The sequence below is a fragment of the Myotis myotis genome, unplaced genomic scaffold (genome assembly GCF_014108235.1).
Source record: "Myotis myotis isolate mMyoMyo1 unplaced genomic scaffold, mMyoMyo1.p scaffold_m19_p_2, whole genome shotgun sequence".
Lineage (NCBI taxonomy): Eukaryota > Metazoa > Chordata > Mammalia > Chiroptera > Vespertilionidae > Myotis > Myotis myotis.
The window spans coordinates 151,927,691-151,939,745 of record NW_023416324.1 but is presented as its reverse complement, the minus strand read 5'-3'; the positions used below and the strand labels follow the sequence as shown (position 1 = coordinate 151,939,745).

General features: G+C 36.7%; 1 protein-coding gene across 15 annotated transcripts in view; it reads left to right on the top strand.

The window, feature by feature from the left end:
• Positions 1 to 12,055, top strand: part of ZBTB20 (zinc finger and BTB domain containing 20) — an 892,970-nt gene that overhangs the window by 608,988 nt on the left and 271,927 nt on the right. For 11 of the 15 annotated variants that reach the window (XM_036352742.1, XM_036352755.1, XM_036352741.1 and 8 more), the window contains one exon: positions 415 to 514. The exons of 3 other annotated variants lie outside the window; for them this stretch is intronic. The gene's annotated coding sequence lies outside the window, so the exon portion shown is untranslated. Of the gene's footprint in view, positions 1 to 414; positions 2,550 to 12,055 lie in introns of those variants that run through there. One more of the 15 variants, XR_004974420.1, reaches the window with a different exon arrangement.

The window sequence follows — 12,055 nt, the reverse complement described above, 5'->3', positions numbered from 1 at the left end:
TCCATACCCATTTAGGCACCTGAAAGCAAGTATTTTTAAATGGGTCTGTTCCTTTAGTAAGTACTCATTTAAATAGGTCATATTCTAACATTCTTGGAGATAAAAGGCCTTTTATTAGATTAAAAGAAATCTGTTCTTTATTCCCACTTGTAGCCATGTTTTGGTTGGTTCTCATAATTGCCAGTTTCAACAAAACACTGATTAAGTCAAAACATCAATGATTTTGTTTGTTTTGGTTCTTTTAGTTTAACACAAGGGGATAAATAAAAAATGCATTTACCTTTTTGTAGCTATGATAATTATATACCCTATTTTTCATTTATGCAAAACTTATTTTTGAGGGTTTTCTCTTTGTTTCATTTCTCCATTTTTTCATTTTCCAAACATCTGTACCATGGCTGGTGGTGAGAGTAGCAGCGACTGGCACTTTTCCTCCACATTTTGAGAGAAAGAGAATTGGCTGGAATAAAACCTTGCTTTCCATGTGGTCGACTTGAAATACTGCATTGAAAAGGTATTGTCTCTTTTTCTTTTCTGAAACCAGAGGTGAAACCCACAAATAAATAGCTATATTGATGCCGAACCACCTGTTGATTCACATCAGAAAAGTCCTAGGCAGTGCATTCCCCACTTGAATAGTTGAAAGATCTAAATGAATGGATGTTTTTTGTGCATTGGTAGCATCATAACAACACTATATGCTGCTGGTCACTCACTTAAGAAAGCCTAGATTCTATAGGCAGTCAAGAAGTTAATTGAGTGCTGCTTTTGCTTCAACAAAATGATCACTTTGTAAGTATGTTTGACTATGAAGTGCTTATTGATTCCTCGAATATTGGGATATGTTGTCAGGGACAGTGAAGAGAAGATCACACTGGTATGTTCTGTTACCTTGACTAATTCTAGTTAGGAAAAGCAGTAGTCTTTGTCTTATCAGTTCTCTTAATGTAAAATATTTCAAACACATGAAAGTATAAGGAATAATGTGAGCATGCAAGAATTCAGGACCCAGCTTAAAAAATGCTTAATTAATTTGGAACACTTATTTTGAACCTTTTTTATCTTCTATTTTTCCATTATAAGTCATATATACTGAAGTGCACAAATGAAATGTATAGCTTGATGAGTGTTTATGTAAAGATACATCCATGTGACAACATCTAATCCAAGATACAAAACATTTATCACACCCTAGGAAGGTCCCTCATGTCCCCTTGCAGGTAACATTCTCCAAAGCTTTAACAAAAGGTTTAAAACAAGCAAAACTATTCTGGCCTCTGTAATCAAGAATAACTTTACATAAGCCATATATTAGGGCTTATATAAAATGCATCCTACTATATGCAAAAGTAGAATTTGTTTGTTGAGTCTCTCATTGTTAGACATTATTTCTAGTGTTCCCCAACCACAACCTATACTGCAATTAAAATGATTATACATGTTTAAACACATAGAGGAATTGCTAAACTGTAAGAGGCAATGCATTTTCAACTTTATTAGGGATTGTAAAACTTCTCTCCAAAGTGATAGTATCCATTTATATTCTCATGAGCAATCTTTGAGAGCTTCTCCTTGTGCTTCACATTTAGAATGGGAAGATTTAAAATTTTTGTCAGGCAATTGGGTATTAAATAATATCTCATTTAAAAATTTTTCGCTTATAATCCATTAGGATTTGCTCATGTATTTTGACTATTTGTATCTTTGCACATCTTTCTATTGGGTTATTTGTTGGCTATTATTGTTTGGATGGCTTTTGATTTAGGCTTTTGTTGTTGTAATATTCTGGATTCCCATCCTTTGAGCAATATAGAATACAAATATCTCTTCCTATTTGTGGTTTCTCTTTTAACCGTGTCTGTACTAGCATTTTTAAAGAGCTTCTTATTTAAATCAGTTATGTTTATTGGTATTTTCCTTTATGATGTGTGCTTTTATGTCATTTAAGAAATCCTTCCATATAAACCTTCCTATACTTATTCTAATAATTTTAAAATTTTGCCTTACTAGCTCTTTAATCTTGGCATTTGTTTTGTATATGGTATTTTACATACACCCTATTTTAATTCTTTTTCATGTGGTTAACCTTACTATTCCACCATTTATCAAATTAGTCATCCTTACCAATAATTTACAATGCAATCTGCCCGCTACATCTAATCTGTTTTTAGTATCTTTATTTCATCAGTGGACTGTTTCTCTGCTCTTACACTAACACTGTGGTGCCTTAATTACCAAAATTTTATAACATCCTAGTTATTTAGTGAGGTAAATCTCTGCATTGTTTTCTTTAAAGTCCTCTTGGCCTTTTTCAATTCAATATGAATTTTAGGGTAAGCTAGTCAAGTTTGACAAAAGCCCTGCTGAATTTTATTTATAAGTACCTTGACTTTAGAGAATACTCTGAAGATTGTAAAACAATGCTATAAAAACTGTCAATTAACATACTATATTCCTCTGCTTAATCAGATCTTCCTCCATGTTCCTTAATGTTTTATAGTTTTCAATCTACAGGTCTTGCTTGACTATTTTGTCTATTACATAGAGAATTTGTTTTTATTTCATTGTTTACTGGTTATTATTGGTGAATATTTAGCAACTTTGCTGAACTCTCTTATTAACTCTACAGACTAAACTGGAAATTCTCTTAGGTTTTCTACATAGACTTATATGCCATCAGTAAATAATGACAGCTGTTCCCCTTAAATTTCAATCCTTAAATGCTTAATTTCCTTTTCCTGTCATATTTCATTACTAGGACTTCTATACAGTGTTGAATACAAACTGTGATAGTAGGAATATCTATTCCATTTCTCATTTTAATAACAATGTTTTGGAAATGTGATATTTGCTTAAGGATTTTGATAAATCAAAATTATTGTGTCAAGGGAATTTTAACCATCTTACCTAATAATAGAAAAGCATGCAAACTGACATACCTTAGTCACACCTTAAGCCATGCCCACCAGCCAATCATAGCGACTATATGCAAATTAACCCAACCAAAATGGCAGCCAGCAGCCATGGAGCTGGAGCAACCAGGAGGCTTGGTTGCCCCAGTGATGGAGGAAGCCAAGCTTCCCGGCGGCTCTGAGCTCCACTCAAAGCAACAAAGTTTCAATTATAGAAGGTAAATAAACCCCAGATACCTGCTTCCAGTCGCCATGGCCACGGAGCTGGAGCAAATAAAAACAAAAACAAAAAAAGGAAAGGCTGGGAGCTTCGGTCGCCAGGGGGCTTGGTCAGTCTGAAAACAGCCATTAGCCCCTCACCCAGGCTGGCCAAACCCCCATAGGGTGAGGGTCCCCACTAGGGGGCTTGACCAGCCTGCAAACAGCCCCTCACCCAAGCTGGCCAGGCACCCCAGCGGGACCCCCACCCTGATCCAGGACACCCTTCAGGGCAAACCATTCGGCCCCCACCCGTGCACCAGGCCTCTATTCTATATAATAAAAGGGTAATATGCAAACTGACCCTAACAGCAGAATGACTGGGAATGACTGGTCACTATGACACACACTGACCACCAGGGGGGCAGATGCTCAATGCAGGAGCTGCCCCCTGGTGGTCAGTGCACTCCCACAGAGGGAGCTCTGCTCAGCCACAAGCCAGGCTGATGGCTGCCAGCACAGTGGTGGTGGTGGGAGCATCTCCTACCTCCTCAGCAGCACTAAGGAAGTCCGACTGCAGCTTAGGTCTGCTCCCTGTTAGCAAGTGGACATCCCCTGAGGGCTGCCGGGCTGCCAGAGGGATGTCTAACTGCCATCTTGGGCCCAGTCCCCCAGGGAGCAGGCCTAAGCCAACAGGTGGACATCCTCCAAAGGGTCCCAGACTGCAAGAGGGCATAGGCCGGGCTGAGGGCCCCCCCCGAGTGCACAAATTTTTGTGCACTGGGCCTCTAGTCTGTTTTTAATTTGCTAGCATTTTTAATCATAAAAATATGTTATGCATTTTCTGCATTAACCCTATATAATAAAAGCATAGTATGCAAATTGTCCCCTCGACCGGGAGTTCGTCCAGGAGTTTGATCAGTGGGTGGGGAAGGAAGGGAGTACCCAGCCAGAAGCCAGCAGCTGCTAGGGACCCTACCAGTGCACAAATTTTATGCACTGGGCCTCTAGCAATATAATAAAATTTCCCATTCATATGTTAAGATTTTATATGACATCAATTAATATATTTCCTGATATTAAATATTTTTTTAAATTCCTGGAGAAAAATTTACTTGGTCTTGGTGTGTTTTTTAATCCACTATTGAGTTTAATTTGCTGATATTTTATGTAGTTTGTCTGCAGGGGAAGATTTGTTTTTAGTTTTCCTTTTTAAACTGTGATTGTAGAGTTTTGATGTCATAGTAATACCAGCCTCATAAAATAAGTTGAGCAGCATTTCTTTCTTTCTATTTCTGAAACTGGTTTTATATTAAAAGGATTATGTATTCTAAAGATTTGGTTAAATTTGCCTCTAAAATCATTTAGACTTGGCATTGTCTGTCAGTAGGGAATAAGTAGTGTATGGTGGATTTTTATTATCAGTTCAATTACTTCCATGGTTATTGGTTTATTAGAGTGTTCTATTTCCTCTTAAGTCATTTTTGGGAAGTTTTTTTGTTTGTTTCTTCAGGAAAAAAAGGTACAATTAACAGTTAATCTATACTTTTACATTTTTATTTGCTTAAAATTGTTTTATAACAGTCTGATGATGCTTAATTTATCTCTATGCCCCCTCTTATTCCTAATATTATTCATCTGAGCCTTTTCTCTTCCTTCACTAGTTGTTAGACCTTATTCTGTTTTATTTGCTTTTCTCAAAATCTGGCTTTTGATTTTGCTTATCTACTTTATTGTGTCTTTTTATATTCTTTACTAGAGGCCTGGTGCACAAAAATTTGTGCACTCGGGGGGGGGGGGGTATGAGGTGAGTCCCTCAGCCTGGCCTGTGCCCATTCGTAGTCCAAGACCCCTTGGGGGATGCCCACCTATCAACTTAGGCCCACTCCCCGGGGGATCAGGCCTAAGCTTGCAGTCAGACATCCTTCTGGCAGCCAGGGAGCCCTTGGGGGGTGTCCAACTAAAGGCTTAGGCCCCCAAGGGAGCTGTGATGAGAAAGCTGAGGTGACAGAGGAGCCACTCTGTCCTGCCCCGCCGCCCCGGGTCGGATTGCACACAGGACACCTGCCGCCCCGGGTCGCAAATAGCAGGCCCGGATGGCGGCAGGGTAGGCAGGATGGCGCTGACCTGCCCTTCCTGCAGTATGCAAATTAACCACCATCTTTGTTGGTGGTTAATTTGCATATCATGCTGATTAGCCAATGGGAGGCATAGCAAAGGTATGGTCAATTACCATGTTTGTCTATTATTAGATAGGATCATTACTTTCTTCTTTCATTAATATTGTTATCTTCATTCTACTTTCTTATATTTTAGACCATTTTTTCTTTCCTGAGTTGAATTATTACTCATTTAAATTCAATACTTTTATTATTTTTAAAAATGAATTCCTGTCTCTAAATTCTTCAAGTTTCTGATTAACATGTTTTCATATGTAGTTTTGTTCGGTTTTAAATATTTTATAATGCCTGTTTTGATTCATTTTTACCCCTTAAGTTATTTAGGGGTGTGTCTTTTTCCTTTCTAAACACATATTTGCTTTATTTCTATTATTGATCCTGAATTTAATTGCATTATTATGATAGTATTTGTTTTATATGGTTTTAAATAAAAAAAGATCTTTTTGAAATATTTTTTGTGACCTGGTACATGGATTTTACTGCTCATAAAATCTATAGGTGATTTATCTGTTTTTTTAGTGATCATGCTAACATTTTTATATGTACACATAACTACTTTGTTGTTGTTGTTGTTGTTGATTTTTATACTCAATACTTAATTACCTTTATTCATATATTTTAGTTAACACTGTGCCCACCTTTATTCTTGGATTCAATGGCTTTGTTTCTTCTTGTGGCATTACACATTTTAGTAATTCTTAGGAAGGTGCTTGGGTAGTACACTCTTTTTGTATACCTAAATACATCTATATTTTATATTAAATAACAATTTATCTGGGAATATTTGCTAAGCATTTGAAGATACTACTCAATTATATCTTAGACTATTGTTCTGTCAATTATCATTACTTAAGAGAAATCTGTTATCAGTCTATTTTTCATCTCTTTGTAGAGAGTCTGCCTTTTTCCTCTAGTAACTTTTAAGAGTATTTCTATATCTTTGATATATTACCATTCTGAAATTTGTCTAAATATTGAATTATTTTGAAATATTAGATTTGAATACAAGATATATTTTCTAATCTCAGGACTCTAATTCTGGAAAATTCTCAGCTATTATTGTTTTTTTATTGTTTTGGGGTTTTTTTGTAATTGCCTTCATTTTCTTTTGGAATTCTTATAAGATATATACATTGGTGTTCTAAAAATATATTTTACTTTCTGTGACTTTCGTTCTATGTTAATTTCTCAATATTATCGTCTTTTCTTTCTTTTTAATTTTTTTTCTTTATTGATTAAGATATTACATATGTGATGTGTCCTTATCCCCATTGTTCTTCCACCCTCCACTTATGCCCTCACCCCCCTGGTGTCTGTGTCCATTGGTTAGGCTTATATGTATGCATACAAGTCCTTTGGTTGATCTCTCCCCCTTACCCCCACCCTCCCCTATCTTCCCTCTGAGGTTCAATGGTTTGATCGATGCTTCTCTGTCTCTGCATCTGTTTTTGTTCATCAGTTTATGTTGTTCATTATATTCCACAAATGAGTGAGATCAAGTGATACTTATCTTTTTCTGACTGGCTTATTTTGCTTAGCACAATGCTATCCAGTTCCATCCATGCTGTTGCAAATGGTAAGAATTCCTTCTTTTTTGCTGCAGCTTAGTACTCCATTGTGTAGATGTACCACAGTTTTTTAATCCACTCATCTGCTGATGGACACTTAGACTGTTTCCAAATCTTAGCTATGGTAAATTGGGCTGCTATGAACATAGGGGTGCATGTATCCTTTCTGATTGGTGTTTCTGTTTTCTTGGGATATATTCCTAGAAGTGGGATCACTGGGTCAAATGGGAGTTCCATTTTTAACTTTTTGAGGAAACTCCATTCTGTCTTCCATAGTGGCTGCACCAGTTTGCATTCCCATCAGCAGTGCACAATTGTTCCTTTTTCTCTGCATCCTCGCCAGAACTTGTCATTCGTGGATTTGTTGATGATTGCCATCCTGACAGGTGTGAGATGGTACCACATTTTCATTTTGATTTGCATCTCTAGGATGATTAGTGACTTTGAGCATGTTTTCATATGTTTCTTGGCCTTCCTCATGTCCTGTTTCAAAAAGTATCTATTTAGTTGTGTTGCCCATTTTTTTTTTAACTGAATATGTCCAGAGGATCTTTTTTTTTAATTGTTTTATTGCTTAAAGTATTACAAAGGGTATTACATATATGTCCTTTTTTTTCCCCACCCTTGACAATCCCCTGGCCTCCCCTACTCCCCAGTGTCTTATGTCCATTGGTTATGCTTATATGCATGCATACAAGTCCTTCGGTTGATCTCTTACCCCCCTCCCTCCTGCCCCCCAACCCTCCCCGGCCTTCCCGCTGCAGTTTGACAATCTGTTTGAGGCAGCTCTGCCTCTGTATCTATTATTGTTCAAAAGTTTATAATGGTCTCTATTATCCATGAATGAGTGAGATCATGTGGTATTTTTCCTTCATTGACTGGCTTATTTCACTTAGCATAATGCTCTCCAGTTCCATCCATGCTGTTGCAAATGGTAAGAGTTCCTTCTTTTTTACAGCAGCATAGTATTCCATCATGTAGATGTACCACAGTTTTCTAATCCATTCATCTACTGATGGGCACTTAGGCTGTTTCCAGATTTTAGCTATGATGAATTGTGCTGCTATGAACATATGGGTGCATATATCCTTTCTGATTGGTGTTTCTGGTTTCTTGGGATATATTCCTAGAAGTGGGATCACAGGGTCAAATTGGAGTTCCAATTTTTAGTTTTTTGAGGAAACTCCATACTGTCTTCCATAGTGGCTGCACCAGTCTGCATTCCCACCAGCAGTGCACGAGTGTTCCTTTTTCTCCACATCCTCTCCAGCACTTGAACCAATATGCTCAATTAATATTTGACAAAGGAGGCAAGAACATACAATGGAGCCAAGATAGTCTCTTCAATAAATGGTGTTGGGAAAATTGGACAGATATATGCAAGAAAATGAAACTAGACTACCAACTTACACCATACACAAGAATAAACTCAAAATGGATAAAGGACTTAAATGTACGACGGGAAACCATAAAAATTCTAGAAGAATCCAAAGGCAACAAAATCTCAGACATATGCCAAAGCAATTTCTTCACTGATACAGCTCCTAGGGCACTTGAAACTAAAGAGAAAATGAACAAATGAGACTACATCAAAATACAAAGCTTCTGCACAGCAAAAGAAACCATCAACAAAACAACAAGAAAGCCCACTGCGTGGGAAAACATATTTGCCAACGTCATAGCTGATAAGGGCCTAATCTCCAAAATTTATAGGGAACTCATACAACTTAACAAAAAGAAGATAAACAATCCAATCAAAAAATGGGCAAAGGATCTAAATAGACATCTCTCAAAAGAGGACATTCAGAAAGCCAAGAGACATATGAAAACATGCTCAAAGTCACTAATCATCCAAGAGATGCAAATCAAAGCAACAATGAGGTACCATCTCACACCTGTCAGACTGGCTATCATCAACAAATCAACAAACGACAAGTGCTGTGTTGCCCATTTTTTGATTGGGTTATCTTCCTTTTGTTAAGTTGTATGAGTTCCTTGTAAATGTTGGAGCTTAAATCGTTATCGGTGATAGCATTGGCAAATACGTTCTCCCATGCAGTGGGCTTTCTTGTTGTTTTGTTGATGATTTATTTTGCTATACAGAAGCTTTTTATTTTGATGTAGTCCCATTTGTTTATTTTCTCTTTAGTTTCCATTGCCCTAAGAGCTGTATTGTTGAAGATATTGCTTTGGCATATGTCTGAGATTTTGCTGCCTGTGAATTCCTCTAATATGTTTATGGTTTCCTGTCTTATGTTTAAGTCCTTCATCCATTTTGAGTTTATTTTTCTGTGTGGTGTAAGTTGGTGGTCTAGTTTCTTTTCTTTCCTTTTTTTTTTTTTGTGTTTGCTTGTATCTGTCCAATTTTCCCAACACCATTTATTGAAGAGACTGTCTTGACTCCATTGTATGTTCTTACCTCCTTTGTCAAATATTAATTGAGCATAGTGGTTTGAGTCGATTTCTCGGTTCTCTATTCTATTCCATTGGTCTATATGTCTGTTGTTGTGCCAATACTAGGCAGTTTTGAGAACAGTGGCTTTGTAATACAACTTGATATCTTGTATTGAGATCCCTCCTAGTTTGTTCTTCTTTCTCAGGATTGCTGCATCTATTCGGGGTCTTTTTTTATTAGATGAATTTTTGGAAAGTTCATTCTAGGTCTTTGAATATATGCCATTGGTATTTTAATGGGGAGTGCATTGAATCTATAGATTGCTTTGGGTAGCATGGACATTTTAATGATGTTGATTCTACCAATCCATGAACATGGTATGTTCTTCCATCTGTTTATGTCTTCCTCTATATCTTTTTTCAGTGTCCTGTAGTTTTCTGAGTACAGCTCTTTTACCTCCTTAGTTAAGTTTATTCCTAGGTATCTTAATTTTTTTGGTACAATGCTAAATGGGATTTTTTAAAATCTCTCTTTCTGTAAGGTCACTATTGGTGAATAAAAATGCCATAGGTTTCTTGGCGTTAATTTTGTACCCTACTACATTGCCAAATTCATTTATTAAGTCTAATTTTTTGATGGAGTCTTTAGGGTTTTCTATGTACAGTATCATGTCATCTGTGAATAATGACATTTTTATGTCGTCTTTTCCAATTTGGATACCTTTATTTCTTCTTTTTGACTAATTTCTATGGCTAGCACTTTCAGTACTATCTCAAACAGGAGTGGTGAGAGTGGGCATCCATGTCTCTTTCCTGTTCTTAGGTGAAATGGTTTTAGATTTTGCCCATTGAGTATGATGTTGTCCGTAGGTTTGTCATATAAGGCTTTTATTATGTTGAGGTATGATCCTTCTATTCCCATTTTGCTGAAGAATTTTATCAAGAAAGGGTGTTGGATTTTGTCAAATGCTTTTTCTGCATCAATTGATATGACTATGTGATTTTTATCTCTCATTTTGTTTATGTGATGTATCACGTTTATTGATTTGAGGATAGTGTACCATCTTTGCATCCCCAGGATAAATCCTACTTGGTCATGGTGTATGATCTTTCTGATGTAATGCTGGATCTGATTCGCTAGAATTTTGTTGAGGATTTTGGCATGAATGTTCATAAGGGATATTGGCCTGTAATTCTCTTTCATTATGTTATCTTTATCTGGTTTTGGTAGTAGGGTAATGCTGGCTTTATAGAATGAGCTTGGAAGTGTTCCTTCCTCTTGAATTTTTTGGAATAGTCTGAGCAGGATAGGTTTTAGTTCTTCTTTGAATGTTTGATAAAACTTCCCTGTGAAGCTGTCTGGCCCCGGGCTTTTGTTACCTGGAAGCTTTTTTATGACTGCTTCAATTTCCTCCATAGTTATCAGCCTATTCAGATTTTTAGATTCTTCCTGATTGAGTTTTGGAAGGTTGTACTAGTATTTTTCTCGGAATATGTCCATTTCATCTAGGTTGTCCAGTTTGTTGGAATAGAGTTGTTCATGATATTTTCTTAACAATCCTTTGTATTTCTGTGGGGTCTGTTATTATTTTGCCTCTTCCATTTCTGATTTTGTTTATTTGGGTCCTCACTCTTTCTTCTTGGTGAGCCTGGCTAGAAGTTCATCAATCTTGTTTATCTTTTCAAAGAACTAGCTCTTGGTTTCATTGATCTTTTGTTTTTTGTGTGTGTTTTTTTGGTCTCTATGTCATTTATTTCTGCTCTGATCTTTATTATTTCCTTCCTTCTGGATACTGTGGGCTTTTCTTGTTGCTCTCTTTCTAATTCTTTAAGTTGCAAGGTTAGATAATTTATTACCAGTTTTTCTTGTTTTTTTGAGATAGGCCTGTAGAGCTATGTACTTCCCTCTCAGGACTGCTTTCATTGTGTCCCATAGATTTTGGATTGTTGTGTTTTCATTGTCATTCATTTTGAGGATGTTTTTCATTTCTTCTTTAATCTCTTTGGTAATCCAATCATTAGTTTTTTTGTTTATATGTTTGTTTTTTTTAAAATGGCTCTGACTTCTGACAATTTTATTTATTTATTTTTAATATATCTTTATTGATTTCAGAGAAGAAGGGAGAGGTAAAGAGGGATAGAAACATCAATGATGAGAGAGAATCATTGATCTGCTGCCTTCTGCACATCCCCCACTGGGGATCAAGCCTGCAACCCAGGCATGTGCCCTTGACTGGAATTGAACCCAGGAACCTTCAGTCCGCAGGCTGATGCTCTATCCACTGAGCCAACCCAGCTAGGGCCCAATCATTGTTTAATAGCATGCTATTCAGCTTCCAAGTGTTTAAATTTTTTTTATTGTTTTTATTGTAGTTTATTTCAAATATTATGCCATTGTGGTCTGAAAAGATGCTTGATATGATTTCAATCTTCTTAAATTTGGAGAGACTTTGCCTCTCACCCAATGTGTGGTCTATCTTTGAAAATGTCCCATGTGCACTTGAGAAGAACGTATATTCCGTGGCTTTGGGGTGAAATGTTCTGAAGATGTCAATTAAGTCCATCTGATCTAGTGAGTCATTTAGGATTGCTGTTTCTTTGCTGATGCTGATTTTTTGTCTATAAGATTTATCCAGTGATGTCAGTGGGGTATTAAAGTCCCCTACTATGATTGTATTGTTGTTGATCTCTCCCTTGATATCTTCCAGGAGTTTTTTTCTAATGTATTTGGGTGCTCCTGCATTGGGTGCATATATGTTTACCAGGGTTATATCCTCTTGTTGTATCGATCCCTTTAGTATTA